Genomic DNA, 16,712 nt, shown 5'->3' with positions numbered 1-16,712 from the left:
TATATACGTATACTTTATTTGGTCCTACAGTTTCTCCATTCCCAGCAACTAAAAATGTACTATTGCCAAATTGATGGTCAAGGGTATCAATAACTGTTCAAATGATTAAAGTAGAAGTCAACAGTAGTAAAAGTAATATGATAGGAATGTCCTGTATTTGATGAATTAAAACACACACCAATTTTCTGGGTGAACTCAACGCATACTTAACAGCAGGACTCAACTACTCAGCTAAAAGGATGACAAAGCAGGCTGTCCAGAAACTACTTATAAATTTGAGCTAGGTTATAAACCAGGCCAAGCGTCTTTCTAGATCTCGCATTTTTGGTTCACTTAAAAATTTCCAATTTACTGTTTTCCGATTTTTATTAGACATACAATACTGCCAACTGCAAGGTTCAAGCCTGAATTACATAAATTATGACATATCAGCTTTTCCCATGGGGACTCGACATATGTTTTTGTGGGTGGCTACATTTTTTCAAGTTTTGTCATTAAGTTACTCTGTATAGTGTTCCCTGTGTACCACACCCCTGTGAATAGTTAAAACCACCACTAAAAATGCTTATAACTGCCTATCTTGAAAATTCAGATACCAAATGTACACCTTAAATAACATCCTACTTCAAATATACATAAAATTACTAACTTATTACTGTACGTATTAATCTTTGAGGTTATTTCATTAATATCATTTCAAAGTCATCTTAAACATTTCACCATTAAAAATATATACCTACTGCCAATGAGAGAGAGAGAGAGAGAGAGAGAGAGAGAGAGAGGAGAGAGAGAGAGAGAGAGAGAGAGAGAGAGAGAGAGAGAACTGAATGGCAACATCATACATCTGACCATCAAGAGCGAAATTATGAATTACGTACTTCTGAGAGAGAGAGAGAGAGAGAGAGAGAGAGAGAGAGAGAGAGAGAGAGAGAGAGAGAGATAACTCCTAGACTCTGACTCCTTCCCCTCCGTCAATTCGCCAACTCGTATATCAAACTGTCATATACTCCCGAGCCCTCCTTCCTCCAAGGGGATAAAGACTGGGAAACACTATTTTTTTTTTTTATTAATCTTATTAATATTTGAAAATAAGTTATAAGGTAAATCATTTATTTTTATAACAGAACAAACATACGTAAGTAATAATTGGGCGAGAGAGAGAGAGTTATCCTTATTGAAAAGTTAAATGGATAGATTATTGTATTTCTTTAAAATACTATCACCTATGAATTTTGAAATTAGTTATTATTATGCAAAAATATTAACCCTCAAACACCTATTGGACGTATTTTACATCAACGTAAATTGTCTGTCGTGTGCTTAATTGACGTAAAATACGTCGACTCAAAATAGTTTTATTTAAATATTCACGGAAAAATAGTTATAGGCCTACTTGGCGAAATATTTTGAATCCCGCGCCTTGAGGGATGCTGGGAGTTCACGGATCAAGCTGTCATTTTGTTTACAAGCGTTACCCAGGTGCACATGCACGAATTTCTTTCTTCTCGCACTAAAAACCATCAGCGACACATCTCAAAAATTATTTTGTCACATTGTCGTAATTTTTGCACCGTTTTATATTAGCCGTTACATAGAGTTTTATATAATAAAATGTGTGCAATTTCATGTAGAAAAAAAAACCCATGGTTGTAGCTTCTATCAGTTTTGAGATATTATCATATAAATAATGATGTGCCAAAATTTCAACCTTCTGTCGACTTTGACTTGACCAAAATGGTAGAAAAACGCAATTGTAAGCTAAAACTTGTACATTCTAGTAATATTCAATCATTTACCTTCATTTTGCAACAAACTGGAAGTCTCTAGCACAATATTTCGATTTATGGTGAATTTTGAAAAAAAAAAAAAAAAATTTTCCTTACGTCCACGCGATACTGCCGAAAAAATCAGAAATTCTTTCGTCAGATTGTCATAATGTTTCCACCGTTTTATATTAGCCGTTACATAGTTTTATATATGAAAATGTGCGCAATTTAATGTAAAATACAACAAAAAATTTAATATGGAATACAAAAAAAAATAACTCATGGTTGTAGCTTTTCTCAGTTTTGAAATATTTTCACATAAATCACAATACAGTTGGGCCTTGATAATCGCGGGGGATAGGGCCCAGAACCCCCGTGATAAGTAAATCCCCGTGTTATCCTGGTACCCCCCTCAATAATTGCGTTAAATTGCCTACTTTAATAAGTAACCCACCCAAGACCACTATTTCAATGTTTATAACTGCCTTATTTTAGTTCAAGCACCAAATATGTCTTCAACTATCACCTTAAACTAAATTCAAGACTGAAAAGTTTCAAAGTTATTCTTTTCTATCTTCAATTTCCCCTTCATCACTTCAGCAAACAAAAGTATATTACCTAACAATATGACAATTTGTCGAAAATTGCATTTTTCCTAACTATACAAACCTGAGGTCCTTTAACAATAGGAAGGTAACTAGCGGCAGCTGGGACGGTCGTAAGCTTCGAACAAGGGGAGAACGGTAGTTAACTGCTTGTCCGATCGTGCGCGCGCCCGCGCGCCCGAGAGGTGAAGAATCACTTTTGCTTTAGGCCCATGCAAAAAGTTGCAGAGTGAGGGGTGGCATGAGGTGGGACTATATGTAAGGGACCTCAGGTTTGTATAGTTAGGAAAAATGCAATTTTCGACAAAGTTTTGCATTTGTTCCGAATACGTATACAAACCCTCGGTCCTTTAACAATAGGAAGACTCACTTCTTGGTGGGAGGAATCTGAGTCTTTTTGGTGAACAGACTGGTGTTCGTCCAACCCTGGAGTGCCTCCCTGGTCGTAAGAGCAAGGGAGGGATCCAAACCTCTGTCCGATTGATCGGGGTGTGCACCGCAGGATCAATGGTCAGACCTCTGGGCCAAGTACTAAGAGAGAGGCAAGCGTATCTCTTCGTACCAGCAAGCAAGAACTTGTTCCTGTTTGCAAGAGACAATCATAAAATGATGGGTTTGTCTCAATTTGGCATCCACTTCCTCCCCCTGTTGGAGGAAGTGGTGGATATTTACTCCTATCCCTACTGAAAGGGATAGGATGGTGCTCTATTGAGTAGCTCACCTGCATCTCGTCCTTACCCAGCAGGGTGACGACCGTGTCCCTCTACCCAAAGGTAGAGGGAAGAAAAAGATGGGAAGAGGAGCCAGTCACACTCTCATTCTCATCCATTCTTACGGTCACACCAGGACTCGATGCTGTTCAGCCTGCGAGGGTCTGGGTTAACTACACAACGTGTTGAGCAACCACCACGGTTCCCAAGGAAAAAAATCCAAGGAACTGTGGGCAATATCCTGAAGGTAGAAGGAGGTGCATGCGGTCCGGTTGGACCAGGCGCCTGCCTTCATTACCTGCGCCACGGAGAAGTTCTTGCGGAACGCGAGAGAATGATGAAGAGGCGTCCACACTCATCCTGGGTGTCGAGTTTCTTCAGACAGCCCTTCCGTCGCACCTTCACAGGACAAAGCAGCATAGCCTTCGTATCGGAGGCGTGACGTCCATTAGGGAGGGTATTGTGAAGGACTCGAACCAATCGTCAGTTACCGAAGGGTTCTGAGTCTTCGCTACGAAGATCGGTACGAAATCGAGCGTCACAAATCCCCATCCCTTTTGTGCTTGACTTCTCAAGAGAAGTCATGCAGTTACCTAAGACGAAAAGAAGGGAATAGTCGTATGACCTATCCCTCTTCTCGACTTTGGTTATGTACAGTACTCATACTGACAAGCTATTAAGACGAAGTAATGATTGCTCTGGAACAACCGAACTAAGTCCACAGCATAGTTCGTAACTGACTCGGACGCTCTGACAGCTGCCGACTGACTGGTTCGGAATCAGTAGAGGCAAGTTGTCCAAGCATCCGGGTAAGTCACGTGACTTCGCCCTTTAAAGAGTTATGCTGAGAGACCAAACAAATAAAATATTTGTTAGTCACCGATGCCGGACGGCGCGGCGATGATTCTCTTAATGCATAAGCTCAAAAGGCGAAAGTCAATTGCCTTCAAAAGACCGAGGTCCCTGATGGCAAGAAAATCTCATAGACGTTGAATCTCAGCTTAAGGAGAAACAACACTATGTGACGTTGAAGACGAAGGTAGGCAATGAATGCAACCTACGTCTTCCAGCTGAATCGAGAGAAGGAATCTCAAGATTCTAAACCTGTGCTTACAAATGACTGAAAACGCTAACCGCCATTTCATTGCTGTCCGTTGTGCAATGAAGCGGGGCGTTCTTCAGTAATGAAACACAGGGGAGAGCCGCTGAAGAACTGCTTCTCATGGGCTGAACGTTTGGAAGTAGAGCTGGCAGGTGTGGGAGTAGGCGATGTCTTTCAATACATCTGCTAATCCGGGGTGAACAATGAACAATTGTACACCTCCGAATACAAGATATTTGAGGACAAACTCAGATTCCGCAAAAATCATTCGCATTATCGGGATACGATGCAGCAAGAGACTATTACAGAATTCTGTTACCGTGCGGTAAACAGAAATGATGAGAGTCGAATAGATATCTCTGTTTAAAATTCTCGCAATACCGAAGACGATGAATACTAGCGTTTCTCAGCAGTAGATGGTCATGCGAGAATCCCCGTTAATCAGAGACTTAAGTCCGTGATTGTTGGGCAGAGATACGGTTGTTATTCAATCAAAGCAGGTGAGAAAGACATAAACAACCGTCATATCTCAAAGCGGCAGCTGATACTGAAATGCCTCGGGCAATTCAATACGCAGTAGCTGTCGCTGACTCGTCATCCTGAGTTGCCAAGTAATCCTTTCCACGAAGGAATGCGTTCGGCTAGAACCACCGAGCATAAAAAGATATGCTCGAGCAATTATATTTAAGCGAAACGAATTTCGGTAAATATAAAAGCTAAAATGGTGTTGTTGTGACAACACCATAAGTATATAAAATTGAAACTGGAAACTCCTGGGAGGTTGCAGGCACCCGGGTTGCAGTTCAATTAGAATACTTTTCGTCTAAGTCGCAATCCGTTAGAATAAGAATAACCAGGATATGCGCCTACCCCTCGGACCATTCAACTGCTTAGCAGAATCATGTCGCGAGGTTAATATACGTAGTATATTTGTAGGATTCTGAACAACGATCTCCATCCTAAATTCTTTCCTTCAAGAAGAAAACAAAATAAGGATTGGAGATCGACCACCTTCGTTCTCTATTAAAGAGAGTGAAGGAGAAGTCTTCCTCGAAGGAAAGCTTCAATGGTGAACAGAATACTAAGACGATAGTTCCAGCCAAACTGGATATTCCCGTCCGTTCTTCTCTATTCCAGGTTGGTCGCCTACTGTGAGATAGTCTTCTTTCAGCAGCAGTCTTCTTCCTAATGCTAGAAATTCCAGGAATTCGAACATAGGCGAGGTTCCCGATTATCGTGTAACATATCGGGGATTCTCGTCTTGCTCACTTTGGACCGTGGTCTCGCCTAAGTGTTTGGAGATCGTAAGAAACTCTAAACACTCTGAATGCGCTAGAAATTCCGTAGAATTCTAAGCAGTCTGCGAAACCCCCACCGAATTCGTCAAACGATATCGGCTGGTGGTCCTCTCGATTCCCGTAGAAATCGAGAATGGGGCAGGATCCCTCCTCAACGACCGGGGCTTACGTCAGGTAGGTACCCCATAGGAAGGTCCCACAGCCCCCCTGGTAGCGCAGTCCCCAACGTGGGATCCTACAGAGAAATCTCTGTAGGATCCTTCCCCTTTCCCTCGTAGCCGTAAGGAGAGAGGGAATGGGGGGTGGGAGGAATTGGATACTCGCTCGCCTTCCCAGTGGAACTAGCAGTTGGAGAAGAGTAGGAGCAGCCACGCCTTGCGGCGATGGCCTCTCAGAGTTCTGGGAAAAACGTATCGTCAGGAGGAAAAACGTTTTTCCCGAGGAGGGTTACGAACTCTCACTGTAGGTAAGGGTCTGCCGCCACTGTGAACGTCGTCTGGGTGGGGCTGATCGACACCTGACAGGAGAGAGCCGATACCGTCCTCCGACTCATTCCAGTCCTCGTCGAGGTCGAAACCTCTTAGGGAGGACCGAAAGGAGTATTTAAATACGGTGTCCGAAGACACGTAGAAACGCCGCTGTCGCAGTAGAGGAGGTGGAAGTAGCTTGATCGACCGGCCAGAACTGAGAGAGCCTTCTTGTCCGGAGACGAGAGACTCTGGTTCAAGACAGAAATCGGTAAGCTCCGATCGCGGCCATACCACCGTCGGTTTGGGTTCCCTCTCGGCCCCAAAACGACTCGAGCAGAGACATGGGCTCTGCTGGTGGGAGCGGCGATCCTTCCCCCCGGTCGTTGTGCTGACGAATCAGTGCAATAACCTGGGTAAAGTTACTCTGAATCTTTCGGAAGTTACAGCGTCTTGAGGAGTAGGACCGTCCAGTCCCTCCAACAAGAGCAGCTCCCAGGACCCTCCTCCTTCAGAAGAAGGGACCCAGCAACAGCAATCCCTGACGGTTGGCCTCCAATCAATTGCGGAGTTCCGTCCTGGTTGCGTCCTAAAGGAACCGGCCGTGGAACGGCGGTCGTCGGTGAACCGGGATCGTGAGCGGCGCATCTCTCACGATCACTCCTATATACCTAGCTCTTCCTGGCGTATGCCGAGGAAGATGAAGGTATCGGAGAGACAGAACTGACGCTACCCCCTCTCCCCCTGACGGTCGCCTCCAATCACTTGCGCGTACGTCCTGGTTGGTCCTAAGACCATACGTGGCACGTGCGGCGTCGTGACGGGATCGTGAGCGGCGCACCTCTCACGATCACTCCTAGCTACCTCGCTCTTCCCGGTGTAGCCCGAGGAAGTTGAAGGTAGTGGAGAGACAGACCTGACGCTCCCCCCCGCTCGCTGGCAGGACCAGCGTACGTGGGGGGGCTGCAGCCGATCACCAACCCGCGGTGGGGATCGATCTGCAGGCCTGGGCCGTGCCGCTCACCTGTGGCGAGCGGCTCGACTGAGCACGTCGACCCCGGTCCCGTGCGTTCAGACGAGCTGCTGCTGGTCACCGTATCCGCCCGGTCCCTGTGGGAGCGGCGGTCAGGTGACCTGCAGAGCTCGCTTTCGCCGTGAGACCGGTGAGCGTCCTCAGCGGCACGTCAAACCGCTGGTACCAGCCGAGGCTGGTACCGTCGGTCGAGGGGACCTGGGGGACCTCTTCCCAGCCTCAACCCGTGGCCGGTCAGAGACCGTCACGTCCACCCGAGGTACCGGCTGGTCGCTGCGAGAGCGGCCGCTGGCCTGGCGAGAGTCACCTAGCGGCTCTCACAGTCTTCTGCTCCGTGCCTCGGTCATGACGCTGAGCGAACTCAGGCGTCTTAACTTTGGCTGCACGGTCACCCGAAGGAGATCGTACACTCGGAACTTCTCGCGGACGAGAAACCGAGCCGGTACCTGGCTTAGCAGCAGAGCTGCAAGACCAGGCGAGGGTGTACCAGCGGTAGCCAGCACACCCTTGGTCCCCGTCTTCTTCTTCTTCTCAGAAGGGGAGACGGGCCCCGTTCCCGAAGGAACAGGAGGACCAGCAGAAGAACCCCCCCGTCACACCGGAATGTGACGAGCCCTTCGAAGTTCCCGAAGGAGTCTTCTTAGGGGGAATAACAAAACCCGGTTACCAGCTGGTCGCTGCGAGAGCGGCCGCTGGCCTGGCGAGAGTCACCTGAGCGGTTCTTGCCAGCCTTCTGCTCCGTGCCGTGGTCTTGGCGCCGAAACTTTGGCTGCACGGTCTCCCGAGGGAGAGCGTACACTCGGGATCTCCCGCGAACGAGAGACCGAGCCGGAAACTGGCGTAGCGGCATCGCCGCTAGCACCAGGCGAGGAAGTACCAGAGCTAACCGATACTCCTCTGGTCCCCGTCTATCTCTTCCTTACGGAAGGGGAGACGGGCCCCGCTCCCGAAGGAGCAGGAGGACCAGCAGAAGGACCCCCGTCCCACCGAGGTGGGACGGGCCCTTAGAAGTTCCCGAAGGAGACTTCTTAGGGGGGAGGCAGCTTTTCTTCTTCTTCGGCTTATGGGCCTTAGAAGTCGAAGGAGAGGCAGCAACAGACGAAGATGACACCTTCCTCTTCTTCGTCAGCTCACGCAGGACAGTCGTCAGGTCCTCCATCCAGGCCGGAGTCGGGCCTATTGCCGAAGCAACACGGCCCGACTGCACCTGTCCGGAAGGACCTGGGACTGGGGAAGACACACCATGGCAGGACCAGCATGGACAGGCGCAGGGAACCAGGAGCGACAGGAACAGCCAAACCAGCTCAGGAGCGGCAGGAACAGCGGCTAGCGGTAAACACAGAAGGGACAGCCAAGCCAGTACGGGAACCACATCAGCGACAGGTACCGGCAGGCCACGCCATCGCCTCGTAGAATCACGGCAGCCAGCGTGGTACTGGCGGCCCGGTCCAGGGGCGAGCTGCTGGAACAGCGGAAGTCTGGGGCAGGCAACACGAAGAAAAACACAGGCGGCGGCGGCATACCCCTCCTCGGTACGGGGCGGCGACCGGCCCTAGAAGCGGCAGACGGCGTCACCGACACAGCATGGGGAGTGTAGACCAGCGGGGGGAAGCAGATAAGCGGCCGTGAAGGTTGTAGTGGAGACCACTCCAAGGTCACCGCCCCAGACCTCGCTAGACTCTGCAGCAGATCGTGGATGCTAGGCACGCCCTGCAGCCGCAGTGGTCCATACCTGTCCAAGGTCGTCTCCCACGGCTGTAGCACCTGCGGTAGCACAGACAGATTAGTAAGAGGGGTTCCCTCACGCACGGGGGGGGGGGGGGGGGGGGGGGAGGGGGGGGGGGGGAGACATGCCCCCACCCCGAACGGAAGGAAGAAACCCCAAAAACAAAATACGAGGAAGCTGAGCGGGGGGGCAGGAAAGAAGACGAAGAATCGGATACCAAGGGAGTCGCGGGAGAGCTTTCCGACGACTTCCTGGCAGACCTTCGCTTCCCCCTACCCCCGCACAGCAGTGAAAAGTAATATGAAATGAAACAGAATACTGGCACTTGCGATTCACTTCATAGAACTTAAAGAGGGAAAAATCAATTCCCGGTTAAGAGCGGAAACTTGATCCATAATAATATGATGCTATCATAAATATATATGAAAATGAACAATACTGCACTTGCTATTTTCACTTTCACAAGCAATAAATCGTAAGGATTAATTCCCGGGTATAGACGGAAATTGATCCAAAATTAAATTTGATGCAATTAATCAAATGTGAAAATGAAAAGAAAAACTGCATTGCGAATCCACTTTCATTGCATTCTATTCATACAAAATAAGAGGCTCTTGCCGAGCGCAATCAAGCTCTCGGCAACGAACGCACAGGGCAAAAATATAATGAAAAAGAGTACTTACATCTTTCAATTACACACTTTCGCCCAAAATACATGACTCGGCGCGAGTGCGCCCGCCCTCGGCACCGAGACATAATTCAAGGGTTCAATTCATGAAAAGAGCGGAAATACGGCGATAGCTCCATGTTGATTCATAATTAAGTAATGAAAATGAAAACAGTGTACTTACAGTTTCATTTTCAAGTCAAACCAAACCATTAGTAGAAAACACAATATAAACAAAGCATACGACGATGAAGCGGGCAGAGAGCGATGACGAACACGTCCTTCACACCCGCGGCCGAAAGCAAAAGAGATTCTTCACCTCTCGGGCGCGGGCACGATCGGACAAGCAAGTTAACTACCGTTCTCCCCTGTTCGAAGCTTACGACCGTCCCAGCTGCCGCTAGTTACCTTCCTATTGTTAAAGGACCGAGGGTTTGTATTACGTATCGGAACAATCCTTATTTTCATGATTTGGCTGCTGCCCCAAACTAAAAGTACATAGTACATATATCTATTTCGTGAATGAACATATTTATGATAAAAAAAACACTATTTACTATAATGATTACAGCACCCAACTATAATATCATTGTATAAACATCAAAATACCAGTAGAATCAGCTGATGGACGTTTATTACCGAAAGAATTATTTTGGAAAATAATTGTTGCTAAAAGAAACTAATTTATTAATGGAATTATTATTAATTTTAACTTTATACATAATAGTTTATGATGTTATGATACAGTAATTCATATTTCAGAGAGAGAGAGAGAGAGAGAGAGAGAGAGAGAGAGAGAGAGAGAGAGAGAGAGAGAGAGAGAGAGAGAGAGAGAGAGCAGCAGCTTAGGAGGAGAGTAGTTGTTGAATAGCTTGAGAGAGCAGCTTGGGACGAGAGTAACTTGACTAGCTTAGCTCGAGAATAACAATGAAATTTGAAATATATATTTTTATGGTGATAAGAAATGAAACATCAATAGTGATAAGATATTCTTTTGTATACTGTTATAATATGTGATAACCATTGAGTCAACTATAAAAGTTGTATTGAAGCACAGTTTCGTAAATCACAGAAAGAATAAAGATATGGCAACACATTTGTACCTACAAATGTCAGGGACCATCTTGTTCTTTTATTACGACAATAATAGATCAGTATTATAGTTTTTTCTGTAAGTGATGAGAGAGAGAGAGAGAGAGACGAGAGAGAGAGAGAGAGAGAGAGAGGAGAGAGAGAGAGAGAAGAGAGAGAGAGAGAGAGAGAGAGATTATGCTATTTACATCCATAGTATTTGAAAAATGCGTAAATGAGTTTATCCTAAAATGACAATTTGTCCAAAATTGCATTTTTCCTAACTATTACAAACTGAGGTCCTTTTACAATAGGAAGGTACTAGCGGCAGCTGGATAGGTCGTAAGCTTTCGAACAAGGGGTGCGGTAGTTAACTGCTTGTCCGACAGGCGCAGCTGCGCGCGGACTGGGAGGTAAACAAATCACTTTTGCTTTTGGTCCCAAGCCAAAAACTGCAGAGTGAGGGGTGGCATGAGGTGGGGGCTATGGTGTTAAAAGGACCTCAGGTTTGTATAGTTAGGAAAAAAATGAAATTTTCATTATTAAAATGAAGTTTTATTGTATACTTACCGAACAATTATAGAGCCGTGATTTCCACGAGCGGCAGGATACTAAAATTCAAATTTTTAGCGCGTCGGCGTCGCCAAACACTGGTGGTGATGACGTCATCTCCCTCCACTCGCGGGGAGAACCAGGTACAACTGCCCAGGTGAATCCAATTCTTTTCTGCCAGTCGTCCACCTAAGGGGAGGAGGGGGGGTGGGTAATCATCAAAATTGTTCGGTAAGTATACAATACTTCTTATTTTAATAATGAAAATTTCATTTTTATTGTAGTGTCTTACCGAACAATTATAGAGTGATTACACATTTATGGGAAGGTGGGATTCAGTGGACCACTAGTATTTTTAAATGGTTACATTTATTGCAATACAGTAAACACTCAAGGTGTCTGTGTACCTTACCTTGTAAGAGAGCTACAGCAGACTGTTACTGCCTCTGGTCGGTGCCTCTTCTTACTATTGTAGAGGAATTGGAAATTTGCCCAAAGTTAGCCTCTACAGGAGTGGAATCCTTCCGTAGTTCAAGCGAGTCAAGGCTGACTGACGGAGGATAGTAACAACAAAGATTGCCTTGCCCTGGGCTAAGACCAGAAATTCAATCAATACAAAACATTTGTCACCAACACCAGATTTAAAAACATATATACCCAAACCATTGTAAAATCTGACCTAACAGACTGGTGAGTATCCCAGGTACTCAGTACCCCCAGCTTCCCTTGAACTCGACAACCTATTCAAGGTGAAAAGTTAGCAATAGAGGTGACGACCCCTGTGCCGTTTCTCCCAAACACCATGCCAGAAACCGCCACCGGACCTAACGTTTTACAATTCTCGAAAACCGTTTTTCTATCTCTTTGAGATAATGACTCGCAAAAACCGAATTCGATCTCCAGAACGTGCTCTGAAGAATCGAAGCTAAAGATAAATTCTTTCTGAATGCTAAAGAAGTTGCCACTGCTCTAAACCTCGTGAGCTTTAACTCTCAGAACGGAAAGATTGTCGTTCTCGGACTGCGAGTGAGCTTCCCTGATCAGCTCTCTAATAAAGAACGATTATAGCATTCTTAGAAAGAGGACGAGAGGGATTTTGAACCGAGGTCCAGAGCTTAGAAGATTGTCCTCTGATACCCCTTAGTGGCAAACAGATTACTGCTTAATAGCCCTGGACTGGACATAAGAGCCTTTCTTCCTCCTCATGTCCAACCAAATCAGATAAGTTCCTTACCACAAAAATCCTCGGCCAAGGATTAGAAGGATTCTCATTTTGGCTAGAAAGGGTCAAAGATACCGAAAATACAGCATTGCCTGAGAGAAACCGACATCTTTTGTCTATAGCGTGCAATTCGCTGACACGGCTTAGCAGAAGCTAGTGCAATAAGAAAGAGTGCCTCTTAGTCAAGTTCCTGAGTGAAGCCGACTTCAAAGGCTCAAACGGTGGCCCCATGAGGAACTTAAGCACCACATCTAAGTTCCAAGCCACTGTATCTTGCGGGAGCTTAGTGGTTTCGAAAGACCTAATGAGGTCCGACAGATCTGAATTGGGAGGAAATATCCAAACTCGATGTCGAAAAAAAACCGAAGAGAGCATGGCTCTATATCCTCTGAAGTCGCGAAGAGCCAGTTTTCTTAGAGTTCCTAAGAAATAGAAGAAAATCTGCTATTTCTGTTTAAAGAGGTCGCAGAAGTAGAGACTTTAGCACTTCTACACCACTCTCTGAAGATTCTCCACTTCCCTTGATAGAGTTTGTTAGAAGACTCTCTCCTACAACGAGCGATAGCTTCTGCAGCTCTTCTTGAAAATCCTTTCGCTCTGACAAGATTCCGGACAGTCTGAACCCTGTCAGAGCTAGAGCGGACAAGTTTTGGTGGAACCTCTTGAAGTGAGGTTGTTTGAGAAGCCAATTCTCTGGAGGAAGAAGTCTGGGGAAGTTCTTTACTAACAACTGGAGAAGGTCCGGGAACCACCTCTTTCCTGGGCCAAAAGGGACGCGATTAACGTTCGCGTTACATTGCTGTCGGACATGAACTTGTTCAGCACCTCTCTTATTAGACCGAACGGAGGGAATGCATAAGCTTCCAGACCCGACCAATCCAACAGCATTGCGTTCCACACGACCAAGCTAGAGGATCTGGGACTGGAGAACAAAAGAGAGGAAGACGTTGTTCCTCGATGTCGCGAACAGGTCTATTGACGGTCGTCCCCAAAGGCGCCAAAGTTCTGACAAATTCTGTTGTCCAAAGTCCACTCCAGAGTAACACTTGCTGTTGACGACTTAAACTCGTCCGCCAGGACGTTCATCTTTCCCGGAACAAATCTCGGGACTAGCACCTGAACCTTCGCGTTCGTTTGACCACAGGAGGAGATCTTGGCTACTTCGTACAGAGAGGAAAGACTGAGTCCCCCCTGTTTCCACACGTACGAGAGAGCCGTGAAGTTGTCGGGAATGGCACTGCCACTACTCGCCATTCTACTAAGCTCCGAAACTGTCTGAGCCCTAAGAAAATTGCTAAACAGTTCCTTTACATTTATGTGGAACTTCTTCTCCTTCTCCGACCCAAGCTCCTGAAGTCCGTTGATTTCCCAGTAGGGCTCCCCAACCTGTGTCCGATGCGTCGGAAAAGAACTGTAGGTTCGGGAGGATGGGTCGTAAATCTAACCCTTCTTCCAACCTTGCTCGAGAGAGCCACCACCTTAGGGTCCTCTTTATTTGATCTGTGACAGGAAAGGTAATCGAGTCTGGTTGTGTCTTCCTGCACCAAGAGGCTCTCAGGAAAAACTGCAGAGGTCTCATGTGCAGTTCTACCCAACGTCACAAATTTCTCCACTGACGTCAATTGCCCAGGAGCCTCATCCACTGATTGGCAGAACTTACCTTTTTGTCCAAGAACTCCTGAACTGTCCTCCAGACACGCCTTGAACCTCTTCGGGGACAGAAAAGCCCGAAAAAACTTGAGGCATTCAGAATCATCCCCAAATAAAGGATGCTCTGAGATGGAACCAAACTGGGACTTCTGTTTGTGACCAGAATTCCTAACTTTCTGGCAAGATCCAGAGTTGTTTTCCAAGGTCCTTCATGCACCGACTCTCTGATTCCGACCGGAGAAGCCAATCGTCCAGATAGAGGGAGATTCTTACTCCTAATATGTGTAGCCAGCTTCCTATCGGGGATAGAACCCTGGTGAAAACTTGAGGACGCGGTCGCTAGTCCGAAGCAAAGCGCCCCGAAATTGAAACACCTTGCCTTCGAACATGAAACTCAGGTACTTCCGAGATTCGCGATGTATCGGAATGTGAAAAAAATAAGCGTCTTGCATGTCCAGAGAGACCCATCCAATCCCCCTGTCTGATGGACTCCAGAACCGACCGAGTGGTCTCCATATGAAATTTGTTTTCTGGACATGCAAGTTCAGGGCCGCTCACATCCAAAAACCGGCCTCCAGCCCCCTGATGACTTGGGAACTACAAAAAGGCGATTGTAAAAGCCTGGAGGAAAATCCCCTTCTATCTGTTCTATCGCTTCTTTGAGAACAAGCGCTTCCACTTCTGCGGCTAGGCGCCAGAAATTTGTCTGAGCCCGGAGAGTATGCCTGGAATGGAATTGGCACAGGTTGAGAGCGAGGGAGAAAGGGAAAACGAGAGGAATACGATAGCCGAACTTGAGTACTTGCACTACCCAGGCCTTCTGCTCCTCTGTTTTCCCATTCCTCCCAAAACAGAAGCCAGCCTGGCTCCCACTGGTGCATGAAGAACCGAGCTTTCATTTGGAAGGGTTTGTTAACCGTTGGCCGAGGCTTGGCCGGGGCCTTAGACTGAGGTCACGCAAATTCGATTTCGGGCGAAACGAAGCGCTTGGGTTTTCTCCCTCGAAAAGGCGCTTGGGCCAGAGGAGAAAACCGAAGGAACAGTCTCCACAGGAGCTTTAGGTCTCTTAGTAGACTGTGCGTAAATCCGAAGTAGATTTCTTTATCTAGCGCAGACGAAATTGACAACACTACATCGTGGAGGGTGGAAAGAGGTTATCTTTCACAAAAGGAGCAAACAAGAGAGCAGACTTCTGTTGGGACGTAACCCTTTTAGAAGCAAAGGAGCACCAAAGTTGCCTTTTCTTAAGGGTACCAAGGCGATGAGCGAAGCTAACTCATCACATCCATCCCTAATGGATTTGTCCGCACAGGACAGAACACCAATCCAATCCTCCGCTAACTCCTGGGAAAGAGAAGGACAGTCTTGGATCTTGGCCGCTAAAGCGCCAATAGTCCAATCAAGGAAGCTAAAGACTTCCAAAAGTTTAAATTGATTCTTTACAACGTGGTCCAACTCAGGCGCTTGTAAAGAAAACTTTCGCTGCGGCGAAAGCAGATCTTCTAGAGGAGTCGATTAAACTGGAGAAGTTCTCCCTTGGGGAGGAGGCAGAAAACTCCAGAGAAGGGAGCTTCCCCAGTTACATAAAACCTATACCTCTTACGAAGCAACTTAGAGGGAGGGTAAGCAAAAAGAGCCTTCCCCTAAGTCTCTTTTCATAGACATCCATTTCCCTCCGTCTCTTTAAACGAATGTCTAACCGCTTTAGATAGAACAAGTTTTGGGAGGAGAGGGTCTGAAGTTTTCCTCCTCATCAAAAAAGTCGAAGTTGGGGGGAGCGCGGAGCCGCTTTCTCAAAATAAATCTGGATAAGATACCAGAAGAAATCTAAGGAGACGTGAATAACACGAGAGGTGATGTGAATCATCCTCCTCTACTTCTTCTTCATTCTCCGATACGCCGAAGAAGTAGACGGACTACAAAACCGGATCTGAAGGTTCGAACCTCACCCTTGGGACTCATTCATTCCAGTTGGTTAACATCTCTAAACTGCTTGCGCAAAGGCGCCAGAGACGAATCAAAAACCAGTTAACGAAGGCTTGGAAGAGCCTAAATGGTTCAGCAGGAGGCGGAAAAATAAAATATTTGCGCCTCGCTCGGAGCCGCCGAATTCGAGGCGAAACAGGCGCATCAGGGCGTAAGCAGACGAAAAAGCGCCTAAAGAAAACACCCTTAGAACTGCTAGCTACAGCGCTAAAACACAATCTCTACTAGTAGATGGAGCCGAAAAAGGCACAGATTGAGGCGACGAACGAGCCGCTAACGGGTGGCCGCGGCGCAACCCTACTCTCAGGCTCCTTATACCGCTTGACTGGAGGAGGCGAAGAATCGGCGCCCTGAACGCCTCGTTAAAGGGACGCGAAACGGGCGAATCTCGCCAAGAGCTGCCGCGCGACCGGAGACGAATCGCTTGAATCATTCGAAAGGCGTCTGACCGCAACACCTTTCCAACGCTTAACCGAGCCCTGTGAGGCGCAACAGGCTCAACAAGAGAGGCGCCTGTCTGTGGGCAAATCCCGATCGAACTCCTTGGGACTTCCGGTATGTCTTCTCACGGTGCGGGGGTGGAGCTGGACAGTGACCTTTGTCTAGGAGACGTGTCAGGACAGACAGACGCACCCTCAATACACTCTTACCTGAGGCCGCGTTTCTCCAAAAAACGTCTTAACTGAATTACCAAGTTGCAAAACCGTATTCGCTAGTACCCCCGAAAATTTCTGATCTAAACCTCGATTCCAGACTGGCAATGGCTGTCGGAAGAAACTACACGGGAAGCCGGAGAAGTGGAATTAGTAGGAGGAATAGGAGGTGTAGTTAAAGGGAGATAACAATTTGAGGAGAAA

The 16,712-nt window shown here is 47.0% G+C and overlaps 1 protein-coding gene across 1 annotated transcript in view; it reads right to left on the bottom strand.

The window, feature by feature from the left end:
* Positions 1–16,712, bottom strand: part of LOC135224379 (eukaryotic translation initiation factor 3 subunit C-like) — a 53,211-nt gene that overhangs the window by 23,016 nt on the left and 13,483 nt on the right. The gene's annotated exons all lie outside the window — the stretch shown is intronic.

The sequence above is a fragment of the Macrobrachium nipponense genome, chromosome 12, assembly GCF_015104395.2.
Source record: "Macrobrachium nipponense isolate FS-2020 chromosome 12, ASM1510439v2, whole genome shotgun sequence".
Taxonomy (NCBI): domain Eukaryota; kingdom Metazoa; phylum Arthropoda; class Malacostraca; order Decapoda; family Palaemonidae; genus Macrobrachium; species Macrobrachium nipponense.
Note: the sequence above shows the minus strand (reverse complement) of the source record. Positions and strands in the feature narration are given on the sequence as shown.